The following is a 22,114-nucleotide window of genomic DNA, read 5'->3' on the forward strand; positions in this document are numbered from 1 at the left end:
CTCCTACTCCCCCCTGGCTACACTGTCTCCTTCCAGGGTCTCAGCGTTCTGAAGGTCAAAATCTCTCACTGGAGGGAAATGTTATGGAAAGCACAGCAGATCATCACAATGACCAAGACTCTTGCAGGAAAACGTAACAGGATGCTTCATGACCAGTTCAGGTGCTGGACTCATATCTTCAGAAGTACAATGGTTTGCCCCATGGTTGACCTGGTGAGAAAGTGGCATTGGTTTTATTGTCTTTATCTGGGGCGTCTCCAGAGGGATGAGTAGCCATCTCTTCAAGGGATTTCTCTTGTCCCCTCAGATACGTCGACACACTCTGAGGATTGGAGTGAAATTCTGAGGCAGACTGGACAGGCAGGGAATGAAAGATTCATGGCAATTGCCAAGAAAGTGAGCGCATACATGGAGGAAGCTCTCGTTCTGCTTGCAGACCAGTTCCTCTTGATCGATCTTACTGACCAGTCACTGGGTGCTTTAAAGGCCACATTGCTCAGTCAAGATGGCTTACACCTGGGGGAACTCAGTGGATCAAGGCAGAATTCAATGCCTTCTATCTCTTGACCCCAGGTCTATTATGAGATGAATGTCCTGTCCAGCCTTGGCAGAACGCATGAGTGACCTGTAAGATGCTTAGTGTGCTATCATTTGCAAGATGTCACCAAGGTCCACAGTTAATTCTTGTAAAGAGTCAGAGGTGAAGAGGTTCAAGGCCATAGTAATTTTTACAGATGTTGGTGAGACACTGCAACAGTGCTGTGAGGTGTGAGATAGGTTTCCCATGGCACTGGGTCTTGGTTAACTCCAGGTACCTCAGTCTTTGGCAGTTGATCATATGATGAGGGTTTGGCCTCCATTGCCATCTTTGCCTTCTTTCCTCTCCTGTGCCCTCCTGTTGGCCAGGGTTCGATTTGAACTGCATAGGGTGTGGCCCTCATCGTCACTGAGCCCAAAACCTGGCAGTCATGCCCCTGTTTCCAGCTGTAGCCTTCCTTGTGAGCCTGTGCCTTTCTAATTGTCCTTGACAGTCTTTCCTCCGCTCTTCTTCGCCACAATGTGAGGGGCTTGACGACCCTTGTTCAATGCCCGAGTGCTCATTCTCTCCATCACCTGTGCAGTGCCAACTGCAACTCTTCACGTGCTCCGAAAGCTTATGGTATTTGCTACCAAATAAACCTTTTGGACTTCAACCTGGTGTTGTGAGACTTCTTACTGTGCCCACCCCAGTCCAACGCCGGCATCTCCACATCGTGATGTCCTGGGGCAGCCTTGCCTGGTTCCCCACTCTGTACCTGCCCCCCCATCACCTAGTCAAAAAATGACAGCTCCTGAAACCTGTGCGTCCCCTTCCAACAAGCTCTGTAGGAGCTTTTTAACGATTTAATTGACATAATTAGGGAGGAGAGCGGGAGTCATGTCCCACCCCATCCACCCTACCCGCTCTGGTAACCACCACCGATTCCTGGAACGCTAAAACGATTAAGAAAAGGATTCACTCATTATATCCTTCATGAACTGCTCCATTATATGTCAAATGATCTGTCCTGAAGTTCTTACACATAATGTACTTTGACAGTATTGATCCCATTCTGAAATGTTATGCTGAACCTACAGCATATGACTTTTGATTGCCATTATCAATATCCTATTTTGAGGTCTGTGTTTTTCTTAGACTGAGTGTGCTGGGCTCCTAGTTAGTCTCAAAAATAATTAGCCTCCCAAACATAAGTTCCTCAGGGCTTTGTCTTTGTCTTTCAAAAGAACTGCCATAGCTTCTCCACTACTGAAACGGGTCAGTTTTAACTTGTTTAAATAAGTGTTATGGGCCTCCAAATGGGGTCAGTAAATGTGCTGCCCTATTAATGGTTATGATTGTTGCACTGACATTCCTGAGGGAACAACTGCTGTTAAAATCCAGTCTCAACATAGGACCCTGACTGCCATTTTAGGATAGAACAAGTCGGAGCATTGCCATGTACTGTCCAGTCAATTTCACCGGTCATAGCCATGGAAGGGTCCTGGAAAATGCTTTAATTTATTTCTATATGGCCAAAGAACAAAGAACAAAGAAAATTACAGCACAGGAACAGGCCCTTCGGTCCTCCAAGCCTGCACCGACCATGCTACCACTTCAACCACTTCGATTGCTCCTCTACACTCCACAATAACAATCGCTACCAGGGCTGTCCTGTCTTCTTCTCTCCTATCGCCAACATGATACCAATCCCACCTCACTGGTCCTACCATGCTGACAATATTGGATTGACTTGAGCTAATGAATGTTTCAATTCAGGTCACTGCTTGTACATAAGTGAAGGCTGGGGCATCAAAATGGCTGTGCCCCCTTTACCCCCTGGAATGGGTGGGCTCCCAGCATGCATAGAATCCACTCCAAAGACTCTCTTTGTGTAAACATGGCTTTTGAGCAGAGATCTTCAAAGAGAAACTGCGACTGCAATCCCACACTTTCCGAACACCACCTTGTTGAAGAAATGGTAACAAAGCCTGAGGGTCTAACATTCAGGAGAGGGAGGTCCTGCTCATTTATTGTGAAAGCAGTGGAGTGGAATCATGGCTGCTGACTACCCTGCCCACCCCACTCAGATCCCGGGCGGTAGGGTCAGTGAAATGGGTATCCTGTGTCACTAGGGGCACACCAGTGATGCTCACCTCAAATTGCTGCCGGAATATCAAAGTTGAGGCCATTTTGATACAATAGCAGAGAACTAACAGCAAAGAATATTTTTTATTTCAATTGGAGCAAGTGGAAGCTAATTTACTCCCTCTGGCGACACTTATATTTTGCTGGTTACTGTTAGTAAAGCCCACTCACCTTAGATGAGTGCTAAGTTGGTAAGAGTTACTCTAACGTCCTGGGGCATACTGGCAACATTTCCAGGGCAGTGAGTGAACGTTCTGGGTCTGCCCCTTTGATAGAAAAAAGGCAAATGGAGGATTTTGCCTGTCTTCCCACGATCAGGATTTAAAGGGCACTTTGCTTGCGCCTGTGGCTAACGGGACCACTAGATCGCAGCTACTGTCTTCTTTCCATCTTTTGTATCATGCATGTCCAAAACAAACCCAGTAATAAAACATTTATAATTCTTAAGTTATAATACTCTGAGTGAGGGTAGGTCATTCAGCTGATTAAAGCTTGCTCCATTTGGAATAATTCTGATTATTTCATTATGGGTTCCTTTCCTACACCTCCTGCCAATTTAATTACTTTAGGAAACATTAATATTCGAATCTGACTTCTCCAAAAAGACAATCAAGTAATAATGTGAAATATCTTTATAAACATGCTCCTGAACAATTAATCATCCAACTCCTTTTCTAAAAGTGCCAATCACCCTTCCCTGGGAGATTATTCCTCGTATTGACTAACCACTGGGAAGTACTGGCCTCCATTTTAACTGAATGACAGTTCTAGTCAGATGAGCTTAGGGGTTACTTCAAAATCTCACCAGCAGCAGTAATGAGGAAGCCTGGAGTATTTGTTTTACTTCTGGGCCTAATTTAACTGTTGCCACTTCAGTTCCTTCACCCAGTCCCATGACCCCGCACAGTTACCTGCTAAGAGGTTCTTGTGGGGCGCAGAATACCTGTTAAAAGGCTCCGGCCACTCCTGGCATTGTCAGGTCACGACATATATATGTTAAGAAGGATCCTACTGGCTTTGGGCGACTGCCTTTGTGGTCTAGTTAACAGTACAAACCCATCAGCTGCTTGTGGTTGCCGCCAGGTAAAATGGAGCATCTTTAACTAGCCATCCACTCACTTTCCACTGGGCATGAGGGTTGATCCATTTTTTCTCTAATTTCTACAGGTGCTTGAGACATGTGGTTGAAGTTTTCACTGAAGTAGATTTCTTTTTCCATTCAGATGAATGGAATGTGTATGTTCCTCCTTGCAGCATATTGATAACAATACAGGTGTAAAAAGACAGAAATAGGAGCAGGAGTAGGCCACACAGCCCTTGGAGCGTGTTCCGCCATTCAACACAATCATGGCTGATCCTCCATCTCAACTCCATACTCCAGCGCTCTCCCCATGTCCCCTGACATCTTTAGAATCTAGATATCTATCTATTTCTGCCTTAAATATGTTCAGTGACTTGGTCTCCACAGCTTTCAGTGGTAGAGAATTCCATAGGTTCACCACTCTCTGAGTGAAGATGTTTCTCCTGATCTCAGTCTGAAATGGCCTATCCCATCTCTCCTTATACGACCATCCCGCCATCCCTGGAATCAGTTTGGTGAAATTCGCTGCACTCCCTCTATGACAAATATATCCTTTTGTAAAACAAAAACTGCACACAATACTCCAGGGGTGGACTCGCCAAGGCCCCGTACAGCTGTTGTGATGCAATGCACTTTGGTATCAAATGTCCTGAACCAACATTCAAACTAAGCGAGGAATGAGAAATTTGTCAGACCATTCCAAAAATACTAACTTGTCTCACTGCGTTGTACAATTCTTGCCAATCCCAGACTGATTTTTGGGTTAGGTGCGTATCTATAATGCAGGAATTCATTTAATGAAAACACCGCAGGCTTCTACTTATTTGTGCACTGACTATTTCGGGATCACAAATAAGTGACACTCTATTACATTAGCAGCTGAAGGTGTGAAATGCCCAGTTATGCATTGTGACAAGCCGACGGGGGATTTCCTCACACTCAGCCGCCAGATGCTGAGCTTCACCTGCAGAGATCAGTCCGAGGGAAAGAATTTAAATTATTCCCAAGTCATTTGCTGAAGTGCGTCCATGGCAGCGCTGCGGGCTATGTTGAGGGAAGTAACTGCTTGTTCACAGCAAGGTAGTGACAGAAGCACTCCATTATGCTCTTAGCATATTGCGTGACACCATGCAAGTCAAAGCACAATTTATTATAGTTTCAGAGAAAATTTCATCTGAGCTTTCACTGGATATTTTTCATTAATCTTTTGGATTGAGGTAGCCCTAAAACATGAGAATTGGTTATTCCTCAGACAGGGTGTGATCGAAGCCTTTTAGTGGTTAACTATGAAAGTTCTTTTCACTATTTGAAAAGACCATACGGGAGTGAATAAGAAGCCAGAAGCCCTCCAGCACTGGCAACACCACTGGGGGCAGTGGCAACTCTCAGTACCGCAGTGAGGTCAAGAGGAAGTGTACAGTGCTGGAGCCAGAGAGTCTGGGGTCTCACCTGGGCCAGGTTGGCAGGCCCCGGAAAAGGAGCGGGTAGGAGGAAGGCAAGGATGTGCCGCATACCACCATGAGCCTTGAGACCCATTCTACCGGGAAATGCAAAGCTCTCCAGAGTGATCCTGGCAGCAGAATCACTGGGCGGAATTCACTCATTTTGAGATTAAATGGGCAATTCCATCGATGCCTTTCCCGCTGGCCAGAATGGTGGGATCCCGCAGCAGATTTTGCTCTTGGAGCCGCATTAATTATGCACATTAGGCAAGTTTCCCTCCAGCTCTCCTGGCAAGCCGGCAGCTGATTCGATTACACCCTGCCCTCAGCTGGTGGGTTTGTAGGTCCTGGCGCCATATTTAAACACCAGTTCAGCACACTCATTATCACTATCTCTGGCCCACCACTCTTCACCAGACTGTGCAGGATGTCAGCGACCCAGAAGGAAAAGGATAGCAGCCTCAAGAAGAAGTCTGTTCCTTGATTCAACCACCTTCTCCCGGAGTTCATCACCTGCCCCACACGGACCTCTAACCACCACCTCTGGAGTCTTCAGCCACCCCCTTCCAGTAACACATACGCTGTACCTTTGACCTCCTTGTTTATGAGCTATTCAAGCAGCCATGTTGGGATACAGCTTCTCCCCCCTCAGTTTTCCTTCTGTCTTGCATTGTTTGGCTCCTTCATTCACCTCCTTGCCCCTCTGCCTGCCACTATGGGCCACCACTCTCCCCACCCCCTTGCACAGCCCTCCTTCCACATTGCCCCCCCCCCCCCCCCCCCCGCTAGTCTTTGTCAGGCTATCACCTCCATTCCAATCCTCCCCCTCCCTCCCCTGACCTCCCCCCATCAGCTCACACTCCATCCTTGATCAGACTTCGGACCTTTGTTGCAGTGGCTGCTTGAGTCCCACACAGCACAGTGCTGTCCAGATAGACACTAGTGTGTGGAACTAGGGGACAGGAAACCGCTGCTCTCCATAACCCCAGGCGCTGTACTGATCCGACTCCGTGACGCAGGAGGGTCCATGGGTCCAGCAACACGGTGCGGTCCATGAAGCCCAGCTCGACATGGACATGGAGAGCAGGATCGGTCTGTCCTGGCAGAATGATGAACAGTGCATGAGGATCAGTGCAGCACTATGCAGAAAGGCTTTGTTGTATTCACCTCAAAATCTCTGGTGTACTGAGGGCCGCCTTGTGCACGCTACTCTTTATCAATCGGGTTTGACGTCAATGTGATTTCTCACTGACATGATGCAGGGTGGGAAAGCCTGATGGGAAACTGGCAACCAGCGATATTAATGGACATTCATGAGATATAAATGATTGCAAATAGAATTCCAGTGGGAAGTCTGACCTGCCATGAACCTGCCATTGGAAGAATTGCGGTGTGATTTTACACTGGCGGATTCCCTGTTAGATTCTCCACTCCCGCTGGCTACCAAACCCCCAACAGGCGAGATGGGAGAATTCCGCTTATTGTTTTAGCATGCCAATGTTCTATCATATTTCATTTGGCAGCATGGGTCTGATTGTGTTCATGTTGCATCCAAGTGCATGAGCCATGTTGTCTGCAGATAGTTGTTGTTGCTCAGTAGCCGCTCGATTGGCTGAAATATAACTGAAACAGTGGAGAGAGTGAAAGGATCGTGACCGCTGCCAGGATATCAGGCACTGAGCTGCAGAGTGAGTTGTCTGTGGTCTCACACTAGCTGGATGTTGAAGGAGACTTCAGACCTGTTACATGGTAGAGTTGAAACGTGGTGCGGTCAATGTGCACTGTGGAGAGGTCAGCAATTCTTGCATACCCCTGTGCTCACTCTGACTGCTTGTCTCTGGCAAGTCAGCATGAAATAAAACCAGCTCTTATTGCTTAGAGAGCTTCAGTAACCTCTGTTATACAATGGCAAAATTGTGAGATGTTGCAAATATTTCCAATTCCAGACTGGAAGGAGCTAAACGTAAAGCTGTTCATCACCATGATCACCTCCACACTCACTGACAACATGACCCTTGCCGTATTTTAAAGTTGGAGTTGTGTATGCAGAAGGTGGCAAATTAGACGCCCAGTGACGCCCAGTTTGGGTTTCGCCAGGGTCACTCAGCTCCTGACCTCATTACAGCCTTGCTTCAAACATGGACAAAAGAGCTGAATTCCAGAGGTGAGGTGAGAGTTACAGCCCTTGACATCAAGAACACATTCGACCGAGTGTGGCATCAAGGAGCCCTAGCAAAACTGGAATCAATGGGTATCTGGGGGCAAACTCTCCACTATTGGAGTCATACCTGGAACATAGGAAGATGGTTGTGGTTGTGGAAGGTCAGTCATCTCAGCTCCAGGACATTTCTGCAGGAGTCCCTCAGGGTAGTGTCCTGGGCCCAACAATCTTCAGCTGCTTCATCAATGACCTTCCCTCCGTCATAAGGTCAGAAGTGGGGATGTTCGTCGATGATTGCACAATGTTCAGCACTATTCGTGACTCCTCAGATACTGAAGCAGTCCATGTTCAAATGCAACAAGATCTGGACAATATCCAGGCTTGGGCTGACAAGTGGCGAGTAACATTCCCTCCACACAAATGTCAGGCAATGACCATCACCAATAAGAGACACTCTAATCACCACCCCTTGGCATTCAATGGTGTTACCATCACTGAATCCCCCACTGTCAACATCCTTGGGGTTACCATTGACCAGAAACTCAACTGGACTCACCACATAAACACAGCGACTACAAGAGAAGGTCAGAGGCTAGGAATACTGCAGCGAGTAACTCACCTCCTGACTCCCCAGAGCCTATCCACCACCTACAAGGCACAAGTCAGGAGTGTGAGAATCGAACAGGAAATCCGCCACTTGCCTGGATGAGTGCAGCTCCAACAACACTCAAGAAGCTTGACACCATCCAGGACAAAGCAGCCCACTTGATTGGCACCACATCTACAAACATTCACCCCCTCCACCACCGACGCTCAGTAGCAGCAGTGTGTACTATCTACAAGATGCACTGCAGCAATTCACCAAAGATCCTTGGACATCACCTTCCAAACCCACCACCACTTCCATCTAGAAGGACAAGGGCAACAGATAAATGGGAACATCACCACCTGCAAGTTCCTGTCCAAGCTACTCACCGTCCTGACTTGGAAATATATCGCCGTTCCTTCGCAGTCGCTGAGTTAAAATCCTGGAATTCCTCCCTAATGGCATTACGGGCCAACCCACAGAACATGGACCGCAGCGATTCAAGAAGGAAGCTCACCAGCACCTTTTCAAGGGCAACTAGGGATGGGCAATAAACGCTGGCCAGCCAGCAATGCTCATGTCCCACCAATGAATAAAAAAAAGAGTGAAGGCCTCTTTAGAGAAGTGAAGATATCTTACACATTGTCCCTCATTGAAGATCAGGTAGGAGAATTGTTCCCTGTACACCGAATGGGTATGGTCTCTTACTGGGGGATCTTCTCCACTCCTCCTGCTTCCTATGCCAATAGTTTGTCCTGTTCTGCCTATTTTCCCAGGCATGTTCAATGTCAAGAAGAAAGCCTGCTATTATTTCCATGTCTGGGAGCAAACTGGTTTGTGCAGAATCCTTGAAGTCAGCAAAAAGTCCTGTGAGCTGAAACCAGTGCCACGCCAAACTCCGAAGACCTTTGCAACTCAAAACAATAGAAAGCACCAAAAATCAGTTAGCAATGAATGTGTAAGGAGTATATGATCCCTTAAATTGGTGCTTGTGGGGTTTACTACTTCCTGCTGAATGCCTGTTGAGCTTTGCAAGAGTCAGATGGCTGGAGTGTTGAGCTCCAATATGTCACCACTGGCATCAAACTAATGTTGCATATTATTGCTTTCTCACTCTTTGCTGCTTCTCGCACAATTATCATTTAAATTGTAAATACCAGTGCAGTGCATGGAAAACACATGTCATTTAGTGGTGAGGGAAGTTTGGTGAAACCCACCTTCTGCTAACGATGTTGCATCTATGTGCGGCTTACTAAAGAAGCACCCTGTTCAGACAGGGTGGCAGTGCATCACTGCCAGGACCCTCCATCGCTTGACAATGCCACATTCCTTTGGAGAGATAAGCGACCATAGATTCAGACCAGCAGGTTCAGTGATCCTCCTCTGCAAATTCTCCTCCAGGCCATCAGGGAAAGGTGAGTGTTGCTCTTTTCTGAACATTGTATCAGAAGGCCCTCCCACCACATCAAGGAGACCTAGATGGAGATGGTAGAGGATGTAAGCAACCAATGGGTCATGTGCTGAACCTGGACCCAGCGCAGGAGAATGACCAACAACCTGTTCTGTTCCTCAAGACTAAGTGCCATTGTCACATCCTCAGCAAAGGCCTCTTGCCTGATGATCAGTAATGTATGTATGTGAGTGGGCAGCTATGCCAAAAGAGTGAATGTGTGATCAGCCTCAGTACCACATGGTAACTGAGGCCAAAGTGTGTGGAAGTTTTTTTATGTGCACTTGGATGCAGCATGTAAATGACAGGACCGGACAGATATGTGATGGGGATGCACTTGACATGTCATTAACTTTGCATTTTGACATGCAGAACCTCAACACTGTAGGGATTCTCTGATTCTATGATCAAACCCACAATGCCAGGGAGAAGAGACTCACAGCAGGTTGGTTCCTAAACTCAGTCTCCTCGCAGCAGCTGAGGAGGAGGCAATGGAGATCGCTGTCGAGGAGGGAGAGCAGTCGTTGGCAGATGGTGAAGCTGGACCAGCCAGGAGAAAGGAAGCAGAGGCAACCTTAATGCTGGTGATATTTGTGCATGATGTGGAGATGCCGGCGTTGGACTGGGGTAAACACAGTAAGAAGTTTAACAACACCAGGTTAACCACGACGCTATACACTAGATACATTGATGACATTTTCTTCCTTTGGACTCATGGTGAACAATCACTGAAACAACTATATGATGACATCAACAAGTTCCATCTCACCATCAGACTCACCATGGACTACTCTCCAGAATCGGTTGCATTCTTGGACACACGCATCTCCATTAAGGACGGTCACCTCAGCACTTCACTGTACCGCAAGCCCACGGATAACCTCACGATGCTCCACGTCTCCAGCTTCCACCCTAAACACGTTAAAGAAGCCATCCCCTACGGACAAGCCCTCCGTATACACAGGATCTGCTCAGGGGAGGAGGATCGCAATAGACACCTCCAGACGCTGAAAGATGCCCTCATAAGAACAGGATATAACGCTCGACTCATTGATCAACAGTTCCAACGCGCCACAGCGAAAAGCCGCACCGACCTGCTCAGAAGACAAACACGGGACACAGTGGACAGAGTACCCTTCGTCGTCCAGTCCTTCCCCGGAGCGGAGAAGCTACGGCATCTCCTCCGGAGCCTTCAACATGTCATTGATGAAGACGAACATCTCGCCAAGGCCATCCCCACACCCCCACTTCTTGCCTTCAAACAACCGCACAACCTCAAACAGACCATTGTCCGCAGCAAACTACCCAGCCTTCAGGAGAACAGTGACCACGGCACCACACAACCCTGCCACAGCAACCTCTGGAAGACGTGCCGGATCATCGACACAGATGCCATCATCTCACATGAGAACACCATCCACCAGGTACACGGTACATACTCTTGCAACTCGGCCAACGTTGTCTACCTGATACGCTGCAGGAAAGGATGTCCCGAGGCATGGTACATTGGGGAAACTATGCAGACGCTGCGACAACGGATGAATGAACACCGCTCGACAATCACCAGGCAAGACTGTTCTCTTCCTGTTGGGGGCACTTCAGCGGTCACGGGCATTCGGCCTCTGATATTCGGGTAAGCATTCTCCAAGGCGGCCTTTACGACACAAGACGGCGCAGAGTCGCTGAGCAGAAACTGATAGCCAAGTTCCGCACACACGAGGACGGCCTCAACTGGGATATTGGGTTCATGTCACACTATTTGTAACCCCCACAGCTTGCCTGGACCTGCAGAGTTTCACTGGCTGTCTAGTCTGGAGACAATTCACATCTTTTTAGCCTGTCTTGATGCTCTCTCCACTCACATTGTTTTGTTTCTTAAAGACTTGATTAGCTGTAAGTATTCGCATTCCAACCATTATTCATGTAAATTGAGTCTGTGTCTTTATATGCCCTGTTTGTGAACAGAATTCCCACTCACCTGAAGAAGGGGCTTGGAGCTCCGAAAGCTTGTGTGGCTTTTGCTACCAAATAAACCTGTTGGACTTTAACCTAGTGTTGTTAAACTTCTTACGATATTTGTGCACACAAGGTAGATGCGATGGAATGTGAAGCTCTCAAACTGCGATGATTCTTAACCTGATTCTTTCTGTTTTCCAATACATCGCCATCACCATCACCATCCAAGGGCCAGACCACAGACATGGGAAGAGCCCAAAGACTCCACCTCTGGGTGCAAAGAAGCCAGTGCCCCAGAGGATGCACTGTCACTTGCCTCAGTATCTACTTGCACAGTTACGTCCATACAGTCTCATAGAGTCATGGAAACACTACAGTACAGAAAGAGGCCATTCAGCCCATCGAGTCTGCACCGACCACAATCCCACCCAGGCCCTACCCCCATATATTTACCTACTAATCCCTCTAACCTACACATCTCAGGACACTAAGGGGCAATCTTAGCATGACCAATCAACCTAACCCGCACATCTTTGGACTGTGGGAGGAAACCGGAGCACCCGGAGGAAACCCATGCAGACACGAGGAGAATGTGCAAACTCCACACAGACAGTGACCCAAGCCGGGAATCGAACCCAGGTCCCTGGAGCTGTGAAGCAGCAGTGCTAACCACTGTGCTACCGCGCCGTACAGTCTGTGTAAACTTTGGAGCACAATCTGGCAGCTTTTCTAATGTCTGTCTCACTTGTTAAAATACACACAATATAATTTGTTTTCTGCAATTCTTTGTAATCATTGCGAATAATTGGGGTCTGTCAGAGTATAGAGGTGATGTGGAGATGCCGGCATTGGACTGGGGTAAGCACAGTAAGAAGTCTCACAGCACCAGGTTAAAGTCCAACAGGTTTATTTGGTAGCAAATACCTATGGTATTTGCTACCAAATAAACCTGTTGGACTTTAAACCTGTTGGACTTTAACCTGGTGTTGTGAGACTTCTTACTGGGTATAGAGGAGTCATAGAGTCATAGAGGTTTACAGCATGGAAACAGGCCCTTCGGCCCAAGTTGTCCATGTTGCTCTTTTTTTAAAAAACCCCTAAGCTAATTCCAATTGCCCGCATTTGGCCCATATCCCTCTATACCCATCGCACCCATGTAATTATCTAAATGCTTTTTAAAAGACAAAATTGTACCCGCCTCTACTATTACCTCTGGCAGCTTGTTCCAGACACTCACCACCCTCTGTGTGAAAAAACTGCTCCCCTGGACCCTTTTGTATCTCTCCCCTCTCACCTTAAACCTATGCCCTCTAGTTTTAGACTCCCCAACTTTGGGAAAAGATATTGACTATCTAGCTGAACTGTGCCCCTCATTATTTTATAGACCTCTATAAGATCACCCCTCAGCCTCCTACGCGCCAGAGAAAAAAGTCCCAGTCTATCCAGCCTCTCCTTATAACTCAATCCATCAAGTCCCGGTAGCATCCTAGTAAATCTTTTCTGCACTCTTTCTAGTTTAATATTATCCTTTCTATAATAGGGTGACCAGAATTGCACAGTATTCCAAGTGTGGCCTTACCAATGTCTTGTACAACTTTAACAAGACATCCCAACTCCTGTATTCAATGTTCTGACCGATTAAACCAAGCATGCTGAATGCCTTCTTCACCACTCTGTCCACCTGTGACTCCAATTTCAAGGAGATATGAACATGTACCCCTAGATCTCTTTGTTCTGTAACTCTCCCCAACGCCCTACCATTAACTGAGTAAGTCCTGCCCTGGTTCCATCTACCAAAATGCATCACCTCGCATTTGTCTAAATTAAGCTCCATCTGCCATTCGTCAGCCCACTGGCCCAATTGATCAAGATCCCGTTGCAATCGGAGATAACTTTCTTCACTGTCCACTATGCCACCAATCTTGGTGTCATTTGCAAACTTACTAACCATGCCCCCTATATTCTCATCCAAATCATTAATATAAATGACAAATAACAGTGGACCCAGCACCGGTCCCTGAAGCACACCGCTGGTCACAGGCCTCCACTTTGAAAAACAACCCTCTACTACCACCCTCTGGCTTATGTCAACAGACAAGACTCACCTCATGTTTCTCACAATGTGATGGCTAGAGAAGAGATAGGGTCAGTATTTTGAAACGAGATCCATTGCATTTTTTATGCATTCTTTATTGAATATTCCAGTGAAGTGCTACTTCTGTGATGATCATCTTGTGGAACACGACTTAAAAAATAGGCACAGCTGGCCTTCACTTTTCCTTTGCTCTGGAGGATATTGGTCCACGTCACCCTCAGTGTATGAATGAGACAGGTGAAGTTGCATTCAAAGTACTTCAAAGATGGTGCTGGATCAGAGTAATTGGACAAAGCAGGCTGTTATATTGATGTCCACTTATCCCTAAAATCTCCTTGGTAACTCCCGCAAACGCCCAACTATTTCCCACCCTTCCCAAACCACCTGACTATTCCCAACCTCTCGGCCACCCCACGCTCTCATTCCCTCCACAAAGCAGACCGGTGAATCAGCCACAGATACAGACCGTGGAACGGGCAAGGATTCTATACTATCACTCCCAGACCTATTCCGAAGTGCTGAAGTCTTGCAACAAGTTCAACGCTGGCATAACTGGAGAAAGAGGTTTTCCAGGTATAGAGCTGCTTTTGGTTTGCACAAGAAGGAATGAACAGATCAGGTCAGTACTTTACTCTATACAGTTAGAGCTATTGCCAATGATGCAGACAGGAAATCAATAGGCTTCAAGTGCTTATGTTGAAGTTCTCCATTCCATTCATATTTTAATGTTTAAAAATAAGCAATCATTCCTTAAGAAGAGGAAGCAAAATCCGGATGAATGCAAGGATTCATTCATTAATGACCTGTACAGGCGAGCAGAAAATTGTGACTATGGGACCCTCAGAGATGAATTAATTTGTGATTGCTTGGTACTGGTAGTTGGGGATCCTCGATGAAAGTCTCTTGCAAATGATGGATATAATTCTCACAAAGGCAGTACAAATCATGTAACAGACGGATCTCAGAAAGCAAAATAGTCATCTGATGTCCCTTGGGAACAATTGAATGAGGCCATTTAATATGTCGAACAGGAAAGGATAAGTGCATTAAAGCAAAAGCTCACAAAATCAGGAGAAAATATGCCAACTGCCATCTTAAAATACTTTCTGTGTGGTGGAGAAAATCTGCAGAGGTAGGAAGAATGCCAGCAGGGAGATTAGAGTGCCACAACTGTGAAAAGATAGGACATTTTAAAATTTACTGTTGACATAAAGCAGTCTACAAAAAAAAAGGAAACAAGCCAAAGTCAAATACAAGAACTGGAAGAGCCATAAAATTAATAGATAAACTTTCTAGGAGAGCTTCATGAAACAGAAAATAATTATTGGGGTATTCAAGCAAAAGTGGGTGGATTCCCCACAGGGTTTAAATTAGATACAGGCACAAGTGTTTCAGTCTTATCTGATGAAATACAGTGGCTTAAATTTATCACACTATAGCCATCATTCATCCAGTTACAAGGTCCAGGAAGGACTATACTGGAAGTCATAGGTCAACACTTGGCAAGATTAAGATACAAGGATAAAGAAATTAGTGAACTTCTGTGTGCTTCTAATTGAGGCTAATCTACAACTCTGGTGAAATTGCTGATGAGCAGCCCAATAACATATTCGGAATTAATTTCTGACATTATTTTCAGATTTAGGAAAGCTGAAGGCAGAATATCATGTAAGAGATGAAGCTAAGCCAGTTTGCCTCTTTACATTGATGAACATCCCTCACCCACTCTTAGACAAAGTTAAGAGCAAGATTGAGCACATGTTAGAGCGGGGGTTTTTCTGTTCAGCAACCATTCAATGAAGTGGTGTTCTGGAACGGCCACAGTACCAAAGTCTAATCGTTCAGTTAGAATCTGTGTGGACTTGACTCAATTAAACAAATCAGCAGAATTTGAGATCCATCCATTTCCTTCAGTAGATCAGAGTCTTGCCAAATTAGCAAAACATTACCCTATTAGATGGCAACAGCATCTTTTGGCAGCTGCCTGTGGACAAAGAATCCAGACTGCTAACCAATTTTATAAAACAATTCAGTCATTATTGTTTTAACAGGTTACCATTTTGATTTGTTTCTGCACCAGAGAGATTCCAAAGAACAATGTCTCAGACGCTAGAAGGTATGAAAGAAGGAATATGCCATATGGACAACACATACACACATGTTTCACTGAGAGAAGAACATGGCTCTAGAGTGACAGCAGTCCTCAAAGTCTACAGAAAGCTGGTTTGCCATCGAATGAGAAATGTGAATTTGCAAAGCCAAAGATTAAATTCTGAGTGCATATTGTGCAAATTTCGTGAATAATAGCCGACCCACAGAAAACCAAGGCGGTTAGAGAATTCCCACAACCCAAGAAGATTACAAAGCTGCAAGGATTGCTTGGGATGGTCAATCAAGTAAGCAAGTTCACACCAAATTTTCCAGAAACCAATGAGCCGTTGAGGTAGCTGTTGAGACAAGGTCAGCTGTAGTGCTGGAATGTAGACTAACAAAATGCTTTTAACAGGGTCAAAAATCATAGGATCCCCACAGTGCAGAAGGAGGTCATTCAGCCCATTGAGGCTGCACCAACAACAAACCCACCCAGGCCCTATCCCTGTAACCCCATGTATTTACCCTGCTAATCCCCCTGACACTAATGGTTAATTTAGCATGGCCAATCAACCTAACCCACACATCTTTGGAGTGTGGGAGGAAACCAGAGCACCCACAGGAAACCCATGCAGACATGGGGAGAATGTGCAAAATCCAAACAGATAGTGACCCAAGGTCGGAATTGAACCGGGGTCCCTGGCACTTTGAGACAGCAATGTTAACAACTGTGCCACCATGCCGCCCTTCAAATTTCAATCTTCAAGATTCTTCAAATCTTCAAATTTCACCTGAAATTCTAGCACACTACAATCCAGAACCGCCGACCATAGTAACATGAGATGCAGCCTCTACAGTTTGGGTGCGATTTTTTCTTCAAGCTCATAAAGGTATTAAAAGAAGAACTGTTTGATATGCTCCAAGATCATTCACAGACACTGAAAAAAGTACACAACCATCAAGAAGGAAGCGTTAATAGTAACATGGGCTGTGAGACATTCTCAGATTACATGATGGCATTAAGGTTTAAAATTGAAATTTACCACAAATCTTTGGCCACTCTTCTTAACTTAAAGGAGATTACAAAGATGCCACTAAGAATTCAACATGTCGGGCTGAGACTAATGAATCAGTATGAATCAGTAACTGAGTTATTCAGGGGAAGTACCAGATGACTGCAGGTGCACTCTCAAGAATATCAGTGGAAGGAACCAACATGGAAGATGTGAATTTTATTGAGAAAGTGGACGTGTATACTTCACTCATTAGCAAACATTTTCCAGCTACCAAGAAGGGACTACAAGAGATTAAGCAAGCACAAAAGCAGAATGGTGAATGCATCCAAATAAAAGAACACTGCCAGAAAGGATGGCCAGATTATGCTACTAACAACCCAGTACTATGCAGTACTTTGAGCAGAGAAAACATCTCACAATCGTTGATTTCTTCAGACGGAATTTTCCGGCCCTGCCTGCTGGCGTGATCTTCCGCTCCTGTTGAAGTCATTGGGATTTTGAATGGCTTGCCGTATTTTCCAGCCCTTACCCCGCCTCAATGGGGGCCATAAAATTGCGCCCTTAATTTTCAATGACGGACTGGTCATCTTGGAAAGACATTGATTTAAGATTCTCTAAAAAATACCTGAAAGTCGCTTGAGGATAACGAAACGCCGAGCAAGAGCTCAGCAGTCAGTCAGGTGACCAGGAATTAGTCAGTCTATAGAAGCACTAATCTCAAATTACCCTGTGTGTGCAGTGAATGGCCAACAGCAGAGCGAGTCACTGTCACCGTCCACTTATCCATTGAGGCCATTGGAGTGCCTGGGAATGGATTTATTTGAGTTTAAGGGTAAAGTATTTGTTATCGTTATTGATAATTACTCCAGATGGATTGAAGTGAACATATTGCACAGCATCACAGTGGAAGCAGCTATTCTGTCACTAAAGAGAATCTTTGCGATATGTGACATTGAGAATATTGTAGTGTCAGACAATGGTCCTCAGTTTGCTAACAAATCATTTCATAACTTTACACAGGAATATGGATTCATTCAAGTGACTCGCTCACCTAGATTCCTCAATCCAATGGAGAAGCAGAAACAGAAGTTCAAACAATAAGAAATTGATGAAAAAGAATGGAAATATCTCAGCCTTTCTTAACTCCAGAACCTCACCACTACAGAATGGATTCTCACCATCAGAATTGTTGATTGGAAATGGATGCGAAGACAACTTCAAGCTTTGCAATAAACAGTACAACCTAACGTTACCTCAGATGATCATAAGAAAAGTAAAATGTGTGAGGAGCAACAAAGACACAATCACACTCATCACATCAACTTCAGGCACAGAGCACGAGACTTAATGTGCGACATCCTGATGAGAGAATGTGGATATGAGACCAAAAGAAGACATTATAATAAAATGAGCTCCACAGTCAAGAACTTATTGAATCAAAATGGACCAGCGAAACATAAGAAGGAACTGAAAAGCCGTAATATCCTTGGAAAGAAAATTGATAGAAACTTGGGCTTACTTTTCAGATCGAAATGAAGACAGAGAACAAGAAACAAGAAAAAGATCAAGGAGATTGGTCAAGGCACTTCAGAGACTAATCATGTGAAGTCCAAGTCATTGTGGGGGTGATATAGAGTGAAGGGTTAACATCAGGAGCACCTGATGTAACTAATGATGTAACTATGATGCAATGTCACATGACTAAGTAACAGCGATCTGGAGGGAAACAGATGTATAACTTTGCATAGTTACTGAGATGTCCATTGAGATGTGAATAAATAATAATGGATTTATTAACTGCAGTCTTAAGTAGCTTTCTTAAGGGATCAGCCAAATCTTAAAGAACCCCATCTAGACCCTGAATGCAAGACGAAACAGTGTTGAAGGAGTTTGATTTAATTGACTGTGTCAAAGGTTGTAGTGAGGTAAGGAAGGTAAAGAATGATCATTATTGGTACAAACTACTGATAATGTGGAAGTGAACTGTCTGAATGTAATATTCTGTTCACCCAAGAGTAAACTGAAATGTGACTGGGGACTACAGAGCATGAATCACTTGTTCTGAGATTTAAATGTACTAACTCTGACTTACACCTGCAGATAAAACAATCATTTCTGTCTGCCTACCTTTGTCAGTGCAACCTGTGAAATCTGAGCTACGAGCCTCCTCAAGGCCAATGGCTGAAGGGTAATGTTCTACCTTTGAGTAACCAGTGAGATGTCTTGCCTGCCAGCCATACATATTGCATGCTGTTCAGGACATTCCAACTATTTAAGATGATGATTGGAAATCTGTGCACCGCAAGTGCCTGTATTTTTGACGTGTGCTTTCTGCAAGATCCTGATCCTGTAATGCAGGAACACAATTTGAAACTGTAAGGAGCGATTCTGAGAGAAGATTGTACTGCCCTGGGAGTCCCTTACCGAGTGGAACATATTGGCTGTGGGAACATTCTGGAGTATGCCCCTTTGAAATAGTTAGTTACAGACCCTGAGAAGGTATGTCTAAGGTGCCCAACATACTATGCGGGATGCCTCCATTAAAGGAAAACATTAAGGCAGCATATAATCTCAAGCATCTAGATTAATAACAGTGTGCTCTACATTATGCATGCCTTACCATTTGCTTTATTCACAGTTGAAAGGTCTGGAGGTCTGTCCTGTAGTTCTCGATTAAAAAAAAGATGAACCTTGGATTTTATCAGGGCCACTCATCTTCCTCATCTTATTACAGTTTTGATCCAAACATGGACAAAAGAGCTGAACTCCAACAGTGAAGTGAAAGCAATTGCCCCTGACACCATAGAATCATTTGACCAGTGTGGCATCAAGGAGCTTTGGCCAAACTGGAATCACTGGGAATTAAGGGGAAAACCCTGCACTGTTTGTGCTTGTTGGAGGCCAATCAACACAGTCCCAGTACATCACTGCAGGAGGTCCTCAGGTTAGTGTCTTCGGTCCAACCATCTTCAACTTCTTCAATGATCTTTCCTCCATCATAAGGTCAGAAGTGCGAGTGTTTGCGAATGATTGCACGGTTCTTCAGTTCCATTTGCGACTCCTCAGATACTGAAGCAGTCCATGTCCTTAGGCAGCAAGACCTGGACAACGTTCAGCTATGTGTGGCGCAAATCTTGCTTGCCACTGAAGTGCCAGGAAATGACCACTACCAACAAGGGAGAATCTAACCATCTCCTGTTGACATTCAATAACATTATCATAACTCGATTCCCCCATTATCAATATCCTGGCGTTACCAATAAGCAGAAGCTGAACTGACCAGTCATATAAATACATTGGCTACAAAAGTAGGTCATGGCTGGGAATTCTATGGCAAGTAACTCACCTCCTGACTCGCCAAAGCCTGTCATCATCCACAGGATACAAGTCAGCAGTGTGATAAAATACACTTCACTTGTCTGGTTGAGCACAGCAATAACACTCAGGACGCTCGGCACCATCTCATGAGGACAAAATTCATGAAAGAATAAGAAAAACAATCAACTTATGTCGTTCCTGCACCCCACATAATGGAAGACATATTACCTGCTTCATAGATGAGCAGTGTAGAAGGGGTTTACTGGATAAAAAGGAGCTGTGATCTTGTTGAGCTACTTCACCAGTACTTTTGAGTGATTCAAAGAGGCAGCTTGGAGGCCCAACCAGTCACTCAGCCTCTTGTGAGACCCCTGAAGATGCATAGGTCACAATTGCAGCAGTCACATGTGAACAAAATCAACAAAAAGGAAAATACAAAATGTACCATAGAACCATAGAAAATTACAGCTCAGAAACAGGCCTTTTGGCCCTTCTTGTCTGTGCCGAACCATTTTTTGCCGAGTCCCACTGACCTGCATTTGGACCATATCCCTCCACACCCCTCTCATCCATGAACCTGTCCAAGTTTTTCTTAAATGTTAAAAATGACCCCGCATTTACCATTTTATCCGGCAGCTCATTCTACACTCCATCACTCTCTGCGTGAAGAAGCCCCCCCTAATATTCCCTTTAAACTTTTCTCCTTTCACCCTTAACCCAGGCCCTCTGGTTTTTTTCTCCCTTAGCTTCAGTGGGAAAAGCCTGCTTGCATTCACTCTATCTATACCCATCAAAATCTTATCCACTTCTATCAAAACTCCCCTCATTCTTCTACGCTCCAGGGAATAAAGTCCCAACCTATTCAATCTCTCTCTGTAACTCAGCTTCTCAAGTCCCAGCAACATCCTTGTGAACCTTCTCTGCACTCTTTCAACGTAATTTACATCCTTCCTGTAACTAGGTGACCAAAACTGTACACAATATTCTAAATTCCGCCTCACCAATGCCTTATATAACCCTACCATAACACTCCAACTCTTATACTCGATAGTCCGATTTATAAAGGCCAATGTACCAAAGGCACTCTCTACGACCCTATCCACCTGTGACGTCACTTTTAGGGAATTCTGTACCTGTAGTCCCAGATCCCTCTGTTCAACTGCACTCTTCAGAGTCCTACCATTTACCCTGTACATTCTACTTTGGTTTGTCCTTCTAAAGTGCAATATCTCACACTTGCCTGCGTTAAATTCCATTTGCCATTTTTCAGCTCATTTTTCTAGTTGGTCCAAATTCCTCTGCAAGCTTTGAAAACCTTCCTCACTGTCCACTACACTTCCAATTTTTGTATCATCAGCAAATTTGCTGATCCAATTTACCACATTATCATCCAGATCATTGATATAGATGACAAACAACAATGGACCCAACACCGATCCATGCGGCACACCACTAGTCACAGGCCTCCACTCAGAGAAGCAATCCTCCACAACCACTCTCTGGCTTCTTCCATTGAGCTGACATGTACAGCTGACTTACTATCTCATGTTTTGTATTACTGCACAAAGTCAAAATTAACCCCAAAGTGAGCAAAAATTGTCTTGAGTGGTTGTCTCACTAGCAACACTTCCCTTCTTGTGGGGGGCCTTACATGTGACAAGTGTTTACTGGAACATTAATTTCAATGGGTGAAAAATCATGGTAAGAAGTCTCACAACACCAGGTTAAAGTCCAACAGGTTTATTTGGTAGCAAATACCATAAGCTTTCGGAGCGCTGCTCCTTCGTCAGATGGAGTGGAAATGTGCTCTCAAACAGTGCACAGAGATGTTCCCTCCACCCACATTGTCTGTACCTTTAAGACCTGGCTGGCTGTAGGGATTCGCATTCTAATCAGTATTCTGTAACTCGATTTTGTGTCTCTGTGCACTGTTTGAGAGCACATTTCCACTCCATCTGACGAAGGAGCAGCGCTCCGAAAGCTTATGGTATTTGCTACCAAATAAACCTGTTGGACTTTAACCTGGTGTTGTGAGACTTCTTACTGTGTTCACCCCAGTCCAACGCCGGCATCTCCACATCATGAAAAATCATGGGCAGTGCCCCTGAAATTTTCCAAAATGAAGGCTGTTTCAGTAGGTGAAGATTTCAGAAAATGTCATCCTTGACTCTACTTAGTGCTGCCCTAAAATAGCAGCATGGGACTTGTGAACTCAGAGTGTGGGGCATTGTAGGGGTGTAACTTTACAACCAG

The sequence above is a fragment of the Mustelus asterias genome, chromosome 1 (genome assembly GCF_964213995.1).
Source record: "Mustelus asterias chromosome 1, sMusAst1.hap1.1, whole genome shotgun sequence".
In the NCBI taxonomy this organism is placed as follows: Eukaryota; Metazoa; Chordata; class Chondrichthyes; order Carcharhiniformes; family Triakidae; genus Mustelus; species Mustelus asterias.